Source organism: Moschus berezovskii, chromosome 6 (genome assembly GCF_049115385.1).
Source record: "Moschus berezovskii isolate FMDL1 chromosome 6, NW_MosBer_1.0, whole genome shotgun sequence".
NCBI lineage: Eukaryota > Metazoa > Chordata > Mammalia > Artiodactyla > Moschidae > Moschus > Moschus berezovskii.
This window is the reverse complement of record NC_142465.1, coordinates 35,709,019-35,724,301: the sequence shown is the minus strand read 5'-3', so window position 1 is coordinate 35,724,301 and position 15,283 is coordinate 35,709,019. Positions and strand designations below refer to the sequence as shown.

The 15,283-nt window shown below is 40.2% G+C and overlaps 1 pseudogene; it reads left to right on the top strand.

The window, feature by feature from the left end:
• The first annotated feature begins 8,297 nt into the window (after nt 1-8,297).
• Nucleotides 8,298-13,736, top strand: LOC129535996 (glutamate dehydrogenase 1, mitochondrial-like; annotated as a pseudogene).
• Nucleotides 13,737-15,283: the final 1,547 nt, after the last annotated feature.

Here is a 15,283-nt window from a genome sequence, read left to right as displayed (position 1 = left end):
ATGGACAGGGAGGCCTGGCGTGCTGTGATTCATGGGGTCGCGGAGAGTCGGACACGACTGAGCAACTGAACTGAACTGAACTGATAGTACCAAAGAGTATGAAAATGCTAAAAAACACAAAGACACACACACAAATAAATAATGGGTGTTTGTCAAAGGATCACAGGAAGCAACTGAAAGAGGTCTCAATGACCAAAGCCAGAACAATTTGAGCAAAAAATAAAATAGTACTGGATTAAAACACAAAATATGTGATCACAGTGATGTAAATACTGAACAGATAAATGGTGAAGAAGAAACAAATCTCCCATGCGTAATTTCAAATAATTTATGCAAATACATCACCCTCAAGGAGCTGAAGAATAACCTCATTCCATAATTATAAGGTGTGCATAGTAACTTCCTTCCAAAGAGAATCATATGGGGGCGGGGGAAGCCAACTTGGAGGAAATAAGAGTAACTACAAGGTGTAAATTTCAAAAGCGCTAGCTGAGACACATGAGCTAGGTAACCTTCAGCAGTGATAAGGTTTGTTGGCTGTGTGTACTCTTGATATGACATGATGAAAATGGTACTTTACCTCTGTGATCTTCCTCCCTAAAACCTTTAACCCCAGTCTAATCATGAGGAAAACATCAGACAAGCTCAAATTTAGGGATAGTCTTCAAAATATCTGACCAGTATTCATTGGAAGGACTGATGCTGAAGCTGAAGCTCCAATACTTTGGCCACCTGATGCGAAGAATCAACTCATTTGAAAAGACCTGATGCCGGGAAAGATTAAAGGCGGGTGGAGAAGGGGATGACAGAGGATGAGATGTTGGATGGCATCACCGACTCAACGGACATGGGTTTGAGTAAGCTCCAGGAGTTGGTGATGGACAGGGAAGCCTGGCGTGTTGCAGTCCATGGGGTCGCAAAGGGTTGGACATGACTGAGCAACTGAACTGAACTGAACTACTTAGAACTGTCAAGATCATAACAACAAAAAAAGCCTAAAAATCTGTCACAACCAAGTAAGTCTTATGGCAACATGACAACTCAATATAATAAGGTATCCCTGGATAGGACCCTAAGGCGACCAAAAAAGAGGACATTATGTAAAATCTAAATAAATCTGAACTTTTAAACTATGGAGCTCAATGAATAATTTTCAATATTGTTTCATTAATTCTAACGTATACTGTATTAATGTAAGATGTTAATAGGTGAAACTGGATTCAGGGAATATGAAAAATATACTATCTTTTCAATTTTTCTGTAAATAGTTACTTCAAAAATAACTCTTCCGAAAAATAAAGTTAATTTAAATATTAAAAGAATAATATTGACAGTTAATAGGTTTCTCACTGTAAATTCTGAAATGTATTTTAGAATTTTTTGTATACATTTTTACATTTTACATTGTAAAATGTATTTTTCTATAGATTTTACAAATGTATTTCTAAAATACATTTTTTATGTATTTTAGAATTTTACAAAGGATGTGGAGACAAATAGGAGCCAAGGTTCTCACTATTAGAAAGGAGAATACCAAATACAGAAAGGCCGAGACAAATCTGTATGTTTATATAATACATTTACATAAATGTGTTTATAATTATACACAAACACATTTTTCCTAGTTCTATCTGCTAAGAGTCTAGAGGCAATGATATAACAGTGACATAATTATGACTCACCTAGGATCCAGATCTTATTTTCTAAATATATTTTCCCTTTAAGAAACCAGGGTATCTTGGAATAAAGACTGATCCAAGGCTAGGGCAAGAAAAGTACAAGATGAATCTTTCTGTGATCCAAAAGGAACTGATTAAGTAATGATAAGCTTGTTAGTCACCCAATCATGTCCAACTCTTTTGCGACCCCATGGACCATAATCCACCTGGCTCCTCTGTCCATGGAATTCTCCAGGCAAGAAGTGGAGTGGGTTGCTATTTCCTTCTCCACAAGTAATGATGGGACACAACAAAAGGAAAGAGAAGCCAACTTGGAGGGAAACCCACTGGGCATATCCAGGCAAGAACACTGGAGTGGGCTGCCATTTCCTTCTCCAATGCATGAAAGTGAAAAGTGAAAGTGAAGTCGCTCAGTCGTATCCGACTCTTAGCGACCCCCTGGACTGCAGCCTACCAGGCTCCTCCATCCACAGGATTTTCCAGGCAAGAGTACTGGAGTGGGGTGTCATTGCCTTCTCCATATCTGAGATAACTTTAGCATAACAATAAATAATAATAGTAATTGATTATAATCTATGAATAAAATAAGAACCCATGAGTATGTACTGAGAAAATGAGAAAAGAGACAGAGATAGGAAGAAAGACTACAATTGCAGAAGAATATAAACTAATAAAGAAGGAATGAAGAAGTTAGGAAGTTATTAAACTATTTATCTATGGGGTAAAAGTTTAATGGGACTTCCCAGGTGGCACTAGTGGTAAAGAACCCACCTGCCAATGCAGGAGACATAAGAGACACAGGTTCTCGTATAGGTTCAATGCATGATACAGGATGCTCGGGGCTGGTGCACTGGGATGAACCAGAGGGATGGGATGGGGAGGTTGGTGGGAGGGGGGTTCAAGATGGGGAACACATGTACACCCGGGGCAGATTCATGTCATGTATGGCAAAACCAACACAATAATGTAAAGTAATTAGCCTCCAATTAAAATGAATAAATTTTAAAAAATAATAAATAAAAATAAAAAAAAGAGAGAGAGACACGGGTTTGATCCCTGGGTCAGGAAGATACCCTGGAGGAGGGCATGGCTACCAAAGAACAAGATATTTATATAGTTTCAAAATACCTCTCCGCAAATTAATTACAAAAGAAAAGGCTACTTTACAGTGAAGAAACTATGTAACACCATACTATACATTTTTAGGTTTTATACACACACACACACACACACAAAGGGGCTTCACTGGTGGCTCAGATGGTAAACAATCCACCTGCAATGCAGGTGACCTGGAAGATCCCCTGGAGAAGGGAATGGCAACCCACTCCAGTATTCTTGCCTGGAAAATTCCATGGACAGAGGAGCCTGGCAGGCTACAGTCCATGGGGTCACAAAGAGTTGGACACAACTGAGCAATTAACACTTTCATTTTTCATATATAAATACACACAAATATATATCTAACATATGTATGTAATACTTATATATATTTTATACATAACATATATATTCTAATTTACAATAAAAACACTTTTATAAAACAAGCAGGATAACTTGAAGAAAATAAGTGCTAATACTTTATGTGCCTGAAATGAATTAACGAACCTGATTACAAGTTGTGAAAATTAAAGGAAAAAATTAAAACATATCTAGATTATTTTTTTACATTTTATCTTTATGGTATACACATATTTTCTACCATAATTATATTAATCCCATTATATATAAATTTGACATGTAGGTCATTTAGATTACACTCTATGTTAATTAGAGAGAATAGAAATAAGACTAATCTAGAGAGTTTGAGGGATCCAATTTGGGGTCAATATTAGAATTTTTCGATAACAAAATGCTCTGCCTTAACTAGAAAACCAGTGGAAGGGATGCAAAAACAAAGCATAACTCTATAGAGAGTGATCTTTCCAAAATGAAATATATTTAACACCCCAGCTTACTGCACTTCAGTGATGCTCCATCACCCACATAACCAAGTCCATGTTTCTTTCTTTTTTTTTTTTACATAGATAAAGAACACTTGATTACCATGTGGTCCAGTCTAAATTTCTACGCTCATAATATTCCTCACCACTCTGTCAAAAATTCCCACTGCAGGCATGACAGGTTACTCTCTGTTCTTAGAAGAGGTCACATTTTTCATCTTGGGACAATGTATATAGAGTGCTATTACTCTATCCTCACTTGGAATTTAGTTCAGTTTTCTAAACCTTGGCATAACTCCTACTTATCCTTCTAGTCTATCTCACATATCACTTTCTCAAAGAAGCACTTCCTTATCTGCCAAATTGGAATACAATTCCTAAAATACACCCTACTTACAGTGATATATTTCTTATGAAGTTATGTTTTGTAGTGCTTGTATCTATGGGCTCTGGATAAGGCTGCCTTGATTTGAATTTTAGCTTTCCTTTTTAACAGCTGTGTAATGTAGTGCAACCAAGGTCCGTCTAGTCAAGGCTATGGTTTTTCCCGTGGTCATGTATGGATGTGAGAGTTGGACTGTGAAGACAGCTGATCGCCGAAGAATTGATGCTTTTGAACTGTGGTGCTGGAGAAGACTCTTGAGAGTCCCTTGGACTGCAAGGAGATCCAACCAGTCCATTCTAAAGGAGATCAATCCTGGGTGTTCATTGGAAGGACTGATGCTACAGCTGAAACGCCAATACTTTGGCCACCTCATGCGACGAGTTGACTCACTGGAAAAGACTCTGATGCTGGGAAAGGTTGGGGACGGGAGGAGAAGGGGACGACAGAGAATGAGATGGCTGGATGGCATCACCGACTCTGTGGACATGAGTTTGAGTGAACTCCGGGAGTTGGTGATGGACAGGGAGGCCTGGTGTGCTGTGATTCATGGGGTTGTGGAGAGTCGGACACGACTGAGCGACTGAACTGAACTGAACTGAACTGAATGTAGTGCAAGGTAGCTTGGCATTTCTCGTCTTAAGCTTCCTCACCTAAAAAACATAATTATTATAGTCCTTATAGTCATACTGTAATATATAGTACATATTCCTCATATTTTGGCCACCTAATGTGAAGAGCCAACTCACTGGAAAAGATCCTGATGCTGGGAAAGATTGAAGGCAGGAAGAGAAGGGGACAACAGAGGATGGATCGCATCACCAACTCAATGGGAACTGGAGCAAACTCTGGGAGATAAACAACAGGGAAGCCTGGCGTGCTGCAGTTCATGGGGTCGCAAACAGTCAGACACCACTTAGTGACTGAACAACTCCTCATATTAGACTCCTCATAAAGAGTACTGAAATAATACATGTACATGTAATAAGTGATAATCATAGTTCATAAGAGGATGCCATTCTATTTTAATATCCATAAAAGTAGATATAAATAACTTTTGGACCCCTGACACTGCTGTGATGAAACAATCTAGCCTAACACGGCAGCTCAGCTGGTAAAGAATCTGCCTGCAATACAGGAGACCCCAGTTTCATTCCTGGGTTGGGAAGATCCTTGGAGAAGAGATAGGCTACCCATTCCAGTATTCTTGGATTTCCCTAGTGGCTCAGATGGTAGAGAATTTACCTGCAATATGGGAGACCTGGGTTTGATCCCTAGGTTGGGAAGATCCCCTGGAGGAGGGCATGGTAACCCACTCCAGTATTCATTATGGGTTCCTGGTGGCTCAGACAGTAAAGAGTCTGCAAATCTGCATGCAATGCAGGAGACCTGGGTTTAATCCCTGTGTCGGGAAGATGCCAATCTTAAGTGAAATCTCAATGAAATTTAACATGGTAAGAGAGTTTCCTTAAGATTAAAGATCTTGGTGGCTCAGATGGTAAAGAATCTGCCTGCAATGCAAGAAACCTGAGTTCTGTTTCTGGGTTGGGAAGATTCCCTGGAGAAGGGAATGGCAATCTACTCCAGTATTCTTACCTGTAGAATTCCATAGACAGAGGAGCCTGGTGGGCTACAGTCCATGGAGTTGCAAAGAGTTAGACACATCTGAGCAACTGCATTTTCACTTTGAAACATTCAAAATCATCTTATAGTTTCTTTAAAGTCAATGTTTTTAATAGAATTTTAGGGTTTTTTTAAATGTTATTAGAATAGTATAAAATGAATGCATTGGGTAAAATTACACACAAGGGTGTTTAAATAACAGTTCTTGACAGTCTGGGGTTTAGATAATTCTCTTTTCTAACCAATCAATACTTTATAATGGAATTCAATTGAACTTGGCAGTCTTTGGCTAAATTGTAATAGTGTACCTGGACATTCAGTATATAAAACAGAAAACACTTCTGTTTTCATTTTTTATAAGTAAAAGAAAATGAGAAATTGTCAAGGATTTCTTTCCCCCCTTCACCATTTTTTTTTGTATTGCTGAACTGTAGAAAGTATTTTTACATTTATGATCTGCAGAAAATTTATAAACCCGTATGTGATGCTTTTAAAAAACCTATAAATAGAAGTCTGCTTTTCCAGATCATGGATTTAATACAATGTGGTTCTCTAGGATACATTCTGCATAAAAGTCTTACAATCCTTGGGGCAAACATAGCACCAGTTTCGTAACAGTGAAGAGCAAATCTGACTCCATATGAGATCTGTTTCTTTTACTTTAACCTTTGTATTCTATTGCCTTTGCTGCCAGATAAGAATGCTGCCTATATCCTGAAATATATAGGATATCCCATTCTCAAGATTCTGACCTTTTATTTTTCCATTCATCCAGAGATAAAAAGTTGCAAAATAAAGGATAATATTAGTCTTGCTGAAAGTTTACAAGTACATTATGACCTGACCTGTGGGGGTAGCTGTAAGAACAAGGGATTCCCCCACCAAGAAGTTTACAACAACCAACCCTCCTTCTCCTTGCTTTTAAAAAATGTTTTGCTGAAACCCTTTTGGGTGTTCAAGGTTTTGAGGGACATGAGCCACCAATTCTCCTTGTATGGCCCTGCACTAAACCTTTCTCTATTTCAAACTCCAATATTTTAGTTTGTTTGGCCTCACTATGGATTGAGCACATGAATTTGTGTTTAGTAAGATTTTTCAAATCAGAAATAGGAAGTTGGAAATGTGTCGTTATTGTTAACAGAAAATATTTAAAATATTGCAAGTATGCAAAAAAAGATACAGAATCTGAATAGCCACAGTCCAACAGTTATCTTGGCAGCAACTGTGTAGTACTTGTGCACACTAGAACAAATGCCTTAGGACTGTCTTTTGCTGAACAGTTCAGTTCAGTTCAGTTGCTCAGTCGTGTCCAACTCTTTGCCACCCCATGAATCACAGCACTCCAGGCCTCCCTGTCCATCACCAACTCCCGGAGTTCACTCAAACTCATGTCCATCGAGTCGGTGATGCCATCCAACCATCTCATTCTCTGTCGTCCCCGTCTCCTCCTGCCCCCAATCCCTTCCAGCATCAGAGTCTTTTCCAGTGAGTCAACTCTTCACATGAGGTGGCCAAAGTATTGGAGTTTCAGCTTTAGCATCGATCCTTCCAATGAACACCCAGGACTGATCTCCTTTAGAATGGACTGGTTGGATCTTCTTGCAGTCCAAGGGACTCTCAAGAGTCTTCTCGAACACCACAGTTCAAAAGCATCAATTCTTCAGCAAGCCTCAACTATATACACACAGAGAGTTGAATATTTATGAGAGAAATTAATAGAAGCAATCACTCAAATGTCATCTCTGAATAGGAAGTGGTACTTATCCTGAAATTCCTAAAGGACTTTGTTGAAAGATTTAGAAACCTGGGATATGAATACTAGGAACACTATCAATGCATTTAATTTTTCTGGGCATAAGAGAAAGGTGCAGAGGTGGACAGAGTGTGGTTTCCCAGATCCTTTCAAACCAGATTTTTTCGTCTTTCTTTCTCCTTCCCCCACCCAAATATCTGAAAAATGAAAAGATTTAGACTTTCCACTTTAAGTCACCTCACACTGCCCAATTATCACAGAGGTGAAGGTGGAGCATCCAGAGAAAAGCAACTAAGAGCCGAATGGTAGAGAAACAGAAGACAGCCCAAACTGAGACTTTGGGGGAAGTCAAGGCTTTCATTTAAAAGTTAGGCCATCATTCTAGAAATCTCTCATTTTCTGAGTTATACAGAATGTAGACACCTTACTTCTGATCATGCAGGGACAGCTTTATCTGATCAACATTCCCTTTGAGAACTAGAGAAAGATAAATGAAAAGGAAAATGCATTTGTTTGAAAGTACTGGAAAGTCTAACAAATCTGTCAAGAGTCAGAGAATAAGACCTCACTGGGAAGAGAAGAACACTGAGATGAGCTTGATATTCTGCATTAACTGTCTCCTCCAGGCCTTTGTCTATTTGTAAGTGGTACATAGCCAAGAGATGAGAAGCCTAGCAGAAACTGATAGCTAAGAGGCTGAGAACATTAGCTGAGCTTTTGGCAGTTCATGGGTATATGGACACAAAACCTGAAGTTCAGGGATACCAAAGCAGCCAGGATTTATTGGGCCAATATTCCCAAAAGAAGCAAAATGTTTGAAGGTGAGCCCAACATTCTGCATCAATTTTCCGCAGGAGATACGTTTGTGCCATATGCAGCACATGATAAGAGGATAATAAGCTGAACAGAAAGCAAAGGCCATGAGGCTGAGAAGCCAAGCAGATCTATCTGTAGAGCTGAGGACCCATCAAGAAGGGGTGAGTGGTAATTATTCCTTTAGTTAGAACCATGGAAGGTCATGGAAACACTATACCATAAGAGTAATAATGAAAGTGAAGTCACTCAGTCGTGTCCGACTCTTTGTGACCCCGTAGACTGTAGCCTACCATGCTCCTCCATCCGTGGGATTCCCCAGGCAGGAGTAGTGGAGTGGGTTGCCATTTCCTTCTCCAGGGATCTTCCCAACCCAGGGATCGAACCCGGGTCTCCCGCAAACACGAAATAGAACAAAGCAAAAGTCATTCTTTTCTGTACTAAGATAACATAAGAAAGAGTCTCAATTTTATTTCTAAAAATGTCAGATATTCCTTAAGGCAGGACTCAGTTCAGTTCAGTTCAGTTGCTTAGTCGTGACCGACTCTTTGCGACCCCATGAATCACAGCACGCCAGGCCTCCCTGTCCATCACCAACTCCCGGAGTTCACTCAAACTCATGTCCATCGAGCTGGTGATGCCATCCAGCCATCTCATTCTCTGTCGTCCCCGTCTCCTCCCACCCCCAATCCCTCCCAGCATCAGAGTCTTTTCCAGTGAGTCAACTCGTCGCATGAGGTGGCCAAAGTATTGGAGTTTCAGTCTCAGCATCAGTCTTTCCAATGAACACCCAGGATTGATCTCTAGAATGGACTGGTTGGATCTCCTTGCAGTCCAAGGGACTCTCAAGAGTCTCCTCCAGCACCACAGTTCAAAAGCATCAATTCTTCAGCGATCAGCTTTCTTCACAGTCCAACTCTCACATCCATACATGACCATGGGAAAAATGGGTCAAAAAAAGAAAAAGACCATGGGAACAGACTCACTGGAGATGTCAGGAGTTATTAGACATGCATTTTATTTTTTTCATATTAATTCATCCATTTGTTTGTTCAATAAACATTTGCCTTTTTTCCTGCCTTTATATAATTGACAAAGAACATAGTGTGAGTATAAAGCACACAGCAGGATGATTTGATACACGTGTATATTGTGAAATAATTACCACAATAACGGTTCCGTCCCTGGGTTAGGAAGAATCCCTGGAGTAGGAAATGGCAACACACTCCACTATTCTTGCCTGGAAAATTCCATGGACAGCAAAGCCTGGTAGGCTACAGTCTATGGTGTTGGAAAGAGTCAAACATGATCAAGCGAATGAGCACAGCAAGGTTAATTAACACATTCATCACGTCAGGTAATTACCATTTTGTGGATATATGCTGAGGACATGTAAGACCTACTCTGTTAGAAAATTTAAAGAATGTAATACAATGTTAACTGGTCACCATGCTGTACATTAGATTCCCAGAATTTATTCATCTTATAATTCGAAGTTCATACCCTCTGACCAGCAACTCATTTCCCCCGATCCTCAGCCCCGGCAACCACCAATCTGCTCTCTGTTTCTAAGAGTTTAGACTTTTTAGATTATATGAGTAAGATTATACAGTATTTTTCTTTCCCTTTTTGACTTATTTCACCTAGCTTACTGCCCTCCAGGTCCATCCATTTTGTCACAGATGGTAGGATTTCCTTTTTGTGGCTGAATAATATTTCATTCTATAGATATACCACATTTTCTCTAACCATTCATCCACTGGCATAAACTTAGATTGTTTCCATGTCTTGGCTCTTGTGAATAATCTGCAGTGAACATAGTAATGCAGATATCTCTTCAATTAATTATTTCTCTTCCTTTGGGAATATACACAGAAGTAGGATGCTGAATCATACATCAGTCCTATTTTTTTCATTTTTTGAGGACCCTCCATATCGTTTCCTATAATGGCTATATTAATTTATATTCCCAACAACAGTGCACAAGGGTTCCTTTTTCTCCACATCCTTGGCAACACTTGTTATCTATTCATACATGCATTTTTTAATGACTTTGACTAATATGTTCAAAAAAATATATGACAAAATGGAGAATGTCTCTAGAGGACTGGATTCTATAAAATATAACCAACAGTAAACTCTAGAATTGAAAAATATAATAACCAAAATTAAACAGATTAGAAACAGAAGATAATAAAACTAGAAGGTGGGTCAACAGAAAATATCCTAACTGAAAGAGATTTTTTAAAAGAGAAATATAGCATAAAATCATCAAAGTCTTGTGGGAAATAGCAAAGATCCAACATATTTAGAGTTATAGAAAGAGGACAGAATGGGACAGAGCAATGTAATTTAATATGGAAACATAGTTAAATAGAAGTTGAGAAATTAGAAAAGTGAAAAGGAACATTATGGTAATACAGAGTAATCATAGGAACTGGGGCTAAGGGAACAAAGATAAGAGGTTGGATCATCAGCAACTTCAAGTCTGCAAGAGATTCTCTGTGAGCTGGGACTCAGATCCCTAACAGGGATGCTGTCCATCTGTGCTGCCATCTCAGGAGCTCAGAGAAGAGGGTGTCTTATGGAGCTGGGAAGGGGTGCTTTCTTGCTGCTGCTATGTCTGAGAGGGCATGGGGAGACTAGTTCCAGGAGTGCTGATAAAAGCTAAGCTGGGACCCCAGCTATTGCTGTGGTGGGCACGGGAGGTGATGTTAGTAGAAACATCAAGTAATCTGCCTTTAGTGCCACAACCTAAGAGGAGTGGTATGTCCAAGAAGAAATATACTTTCCATATTCTGCACATCACAAAGCATAAGAGTGGATTTAGAGACAAGAGTAGTTCAGTAACCACTATGAATCTCCAGAAAGATCAATACAACAGAAACCACATCTAGGCATTCGTAATAAAATACTGAAAACCAAAGACACAAAGAACAATTTTAAAACAGCCTGAGACAAAAGACAAATTGCCTTTAAACAGTACAGAGACAGGCTGCGACCTGGGGACCTTTGCTGCAGTGTTTGCACCTGGACAAACATCTCCGCCAGTGACAGAATACATCAAGGACTGAAATTAACTGCAAGCATGTGCAGCTGGGGCAAATCAAGAGCAACAAGATACAAAAAGACCAAAACCCAACTGCTACATCTGAAGTGTCAGTAGCAAAACCAGGGTATGACCTAGGACCCCTGCAAACAGCACCATCAAGGGAGTGGGCAGACCATCTAAGTCACCCACTGGCCTGAGCCATGTGTCTGCCCCTGCCCTCAGCCCATTTAAGGGACTAGGTCACCCCACCATCTCATGAAGCGAGCAAGGGCCCCTGTTACTTGTTTTCACTTCCTCCAGCTGCAGCGAGTCCCAGTAAAGCCTTGCCTGAATTTCTTGTCTGACCTCGCATCAATTTGTATTGATTAAACAAAGAGTTTAAGAACCCAGGCCGGTAAGGGTACCACCTTTAGACGTGGGGTGACTGTGGTCCAGGCCTGAAACTGTGTTTTAGGACTTGTTTGACCTCCTTCCCCGCCTGTTATTCTTCACAGGGTGAGGGTCTTGCAGAGTTAAGTGGATACAGCCAACCACAACCAGCACACTCTGGCTCGTGCTCCAAAGATCTGGGCCTCAGAAATCTCTGCCCAAACAACCACAGGTCGCTTCTGGGTCTCAGGGCCCTCTTTCCACAGAAGCGCACACACCAGGCCAGAGGAGTGATTATCGAGCTCGATGGTGTGTGCTGAATTATGCAACCATGTACAGACTCCCTCACTTCATGAATGACCCAAGGGCCTCCATCTGTACCTTTTACTCGGGAAATAAGTAAATATGAGCCTGCCTTCCAAGGAGCCAACATTAGACTGAAACTGATTTCTGCCCACCTGGCGGCACCATGGCAACCGTGATGAAACTTAAAGCTGGTTTCTTCAAGCTGGTTCCTTCGGCATGGCACTAGCATAATGGAGGACAAGCTGATGGGAGTGGTGAGACCTGGGAGAGTGAGGAGCAGAAGTGGTGCGTGGCATCCTGAGAATCATCAAACCCCGCAACCAAGTGCTTATCCCATCCATCCCCATCCTGCGCCAGTGCGGCTCCTGGGAGGTCACTGAGGGCTACTGGGTCCAGCAGAGTTTAGCATTGCACGCCCTGCAAAGTAAGTAATGGTTAGTGAGAAGATGTGAGTGTAGATAAAGTAAAAGCTTTGGTTTGCCTGAAGACGTATAAATGTGTTGTGTTGATGTGCCATTTGGCGGTGCTAAAGCTGATGTTAAGATCAATCTCAGGAACCATACAGATAATAAAGTGGAAAAGATCACAAGGAGGTTCACCATGGAGCTGGAAAAACAGAGCTTTATTGGTCCTGGAATTGATGTGCCTTCCCCAGTCAGGGCCACAGGTAAGCGAGAAAATGTCCTGGATTGCTGACACTGTGCCAGCACCGTTGGGCCCTGAGATATTAATGTACATGCCTGCTATTACTGGTAAATCCATCAGTCAGAGTGGCATCCACAGAGGTATCTCTGCCACTGGTCATGGTGTTTGCCATGGGATTGAAAATTTCCTCAATGAAGTTTCCTACACAGGCATTTTACGAATGACACCGAGGTTTGGAGATAAAACATTTTTTCAGAGATTTGGCAATGTGGACCTATACTGCAAGGCATATTTACATCATATTGGTGCTAAATGTGTTGATGGTGGCGAAGTCGATGGGAGCATATGAAATTCAGATGGCACTGACCCAAAGGAACTAGAAGACTTCAGATTGCAAGATGAATCAATTCTGGACTTTCCCAAGGCAAAACCCTTGGAAGGAAGCATCTTGGAAGCAGACTGTGACATACCAGTCCCTGCAGCCAATGAGAAGCAGTTGACCAAATCCAGTACACTGAAAGCAAGGATCATTGCTGAAGCTGCCAGTGGGTCAACAACTCCAGAACCTTAGGTTTTTCTGGGAAAGAACAGTATAGTTATTTTTGATCTCTACTTGAATGCTAAGGGCTTCCCTGGTGACTCAGACAGTAAAGAATCTGCCCACAATGCAGGAGACCAGGGTTCAATCCCTGGGTCAGGGAGATCCCCTGGAGAAGGGAATGGCAACCCACTCCAGTATTCTTGCCTGGAGAATCCCGTGGACAGAGGAGCCTGGCAGGCTACAGTTCATGGGGTCTCAAGAGTTGGACACAACTGAGCGACTAACACACACTTGAATGCTAAGGGAGTGGCTGAGGAATATAATCATGTCAGCTATGGCCATTTGACCTTCAAATATGACAGATTCTAACCACCACTTGCTCACGTTTTTTCAAGAGAATTTAGAAAGAAAATTTGGAAGGTGCGGTGGAAATATTCCCATTGTACCCACAGCAGATTCTAAAACAGAGTACCAGGTACATCCAAGAAAGATATTGTATAGTTTGGTTTAGCCTACACTATGGAATTTTCTGCCAGGCAAATCATGCCCACAGCCACAAAGTATAACCTAGGATTGGCTGCCTATGTCAGTGCCATTGAGAAAGTCTTTGGGGTATACAATGAAGCTGGTTAACTTCTTCACTACCCTATTTATCTATAACTTCTGCTAAACTATCATAAGTTCTATAACCACAGATATCTTTTTCTGTTACAGACATTATTCTCAACAAGTCAACCCAAATCAGCCCTTTAAGAAAGAAGTTAAGGTTTAGAATATCATCGACAGGTTGAAGAGTGTGAAAGTATTACAGAAATTAACGGTGCCAGAGGGCTGTTTGGGATATTATACCTTTAAATAAAAAGACTCTTTTCATCTAGTCACGCTCCCTTGCTCCATAGCTTATTCTCAATATGTTGGTTACCTGTTGTTTGACCTCAGTAATCAGTTGATTGCAATATTTTGCTCTGGCCAAGTCTGAGATGGGACTGTAACTCTGCATTTAAGAAGCGAGTGTGTAGCATTTACAGAAAGTGGTATGGTCCTTAAGTGAGTTTTATTACTTCACGTCAGCAAAATAACTCAATTTCACAGGTTGCAAGAACAGTTGTTTCTCTTTATGCAATCTATTATTTTAGAATGAAATAAGGACACTATGCTGTAATAAAATTGCCTTTAATCACTTAAGCCTATACTGAAAGCAATGAATGCTTATGAACATGAATTTAGAAAGCTAGCATTTTTATGATATCAGCAGTATTATTTGTAGCTCATCAGTTCTATATTGTTATCCTGCAAACATAAAAAGATAGATGGATAATTGCTACATTTTTGAATATAACAACTATCCATCTATAGAGAATAGATGGTGGAAGCTGTTTTTGTTATGGCTCTTTGAATTTGCTAAATGCAAATATGACATGCAGACAAATAATGCAGTAATCTCTTTATCATGTTAATTAGCTTTTCATTTCTCTAATTATCTATTGAATTCAAATAAAGTATAATAATTCAAGTAGAGTAACCCAGAAAAATACTGCTTAGTCTCCTTGTCTGGAGTCTGCCTGGCAGCTCTAAGCATTGCCAATGCCCCAGCCCTGCCTGATTTTGTATCCCTTTTCTTTAGAGGCGTCATATGTACACACAAACTTAATTAACACAGTGGAGCTTAAAACATTGAGTTGAGTGTTTTGTTTGAGATTTTTTGGTTAAGGCTTTTTGAACAGCAGAATATCAGTGAAATACTAGACGTTATTTATGTAATGAGTGAGTCATGTTTTAAAAACAGTCATTCTCTTTCAGAAATTTCTAATTACTTTGTCACTATATGACTTAACCTGGTAATAAAAATAACTGTTTAAAATTTACCTTTTCAAAACAAAACAAAAAATGAAAGGGAAATATTTTCAGACAAGAAATAGCTGAAGACATTTGGCACCAGTATACTTTCCCAAAATTCTCCAAGCCAGGCTTCAGCAGTATGTGAACAGTGAACTTCCAGATGTTCAAGCAGGTTTTAGAAAAGGCAGAGGAACCACAGATCAAATTGCCAACATCCGCTGGATCATGGAGAGAGCAAGAGAGTTCCAGAAAAACATCTATTTCTGCTTCATTGACTATGCCAAAGCCTTTGACTGTGTGGATCACAATAAACTGTGGAACATTCTGAAAGAGATGGGAAT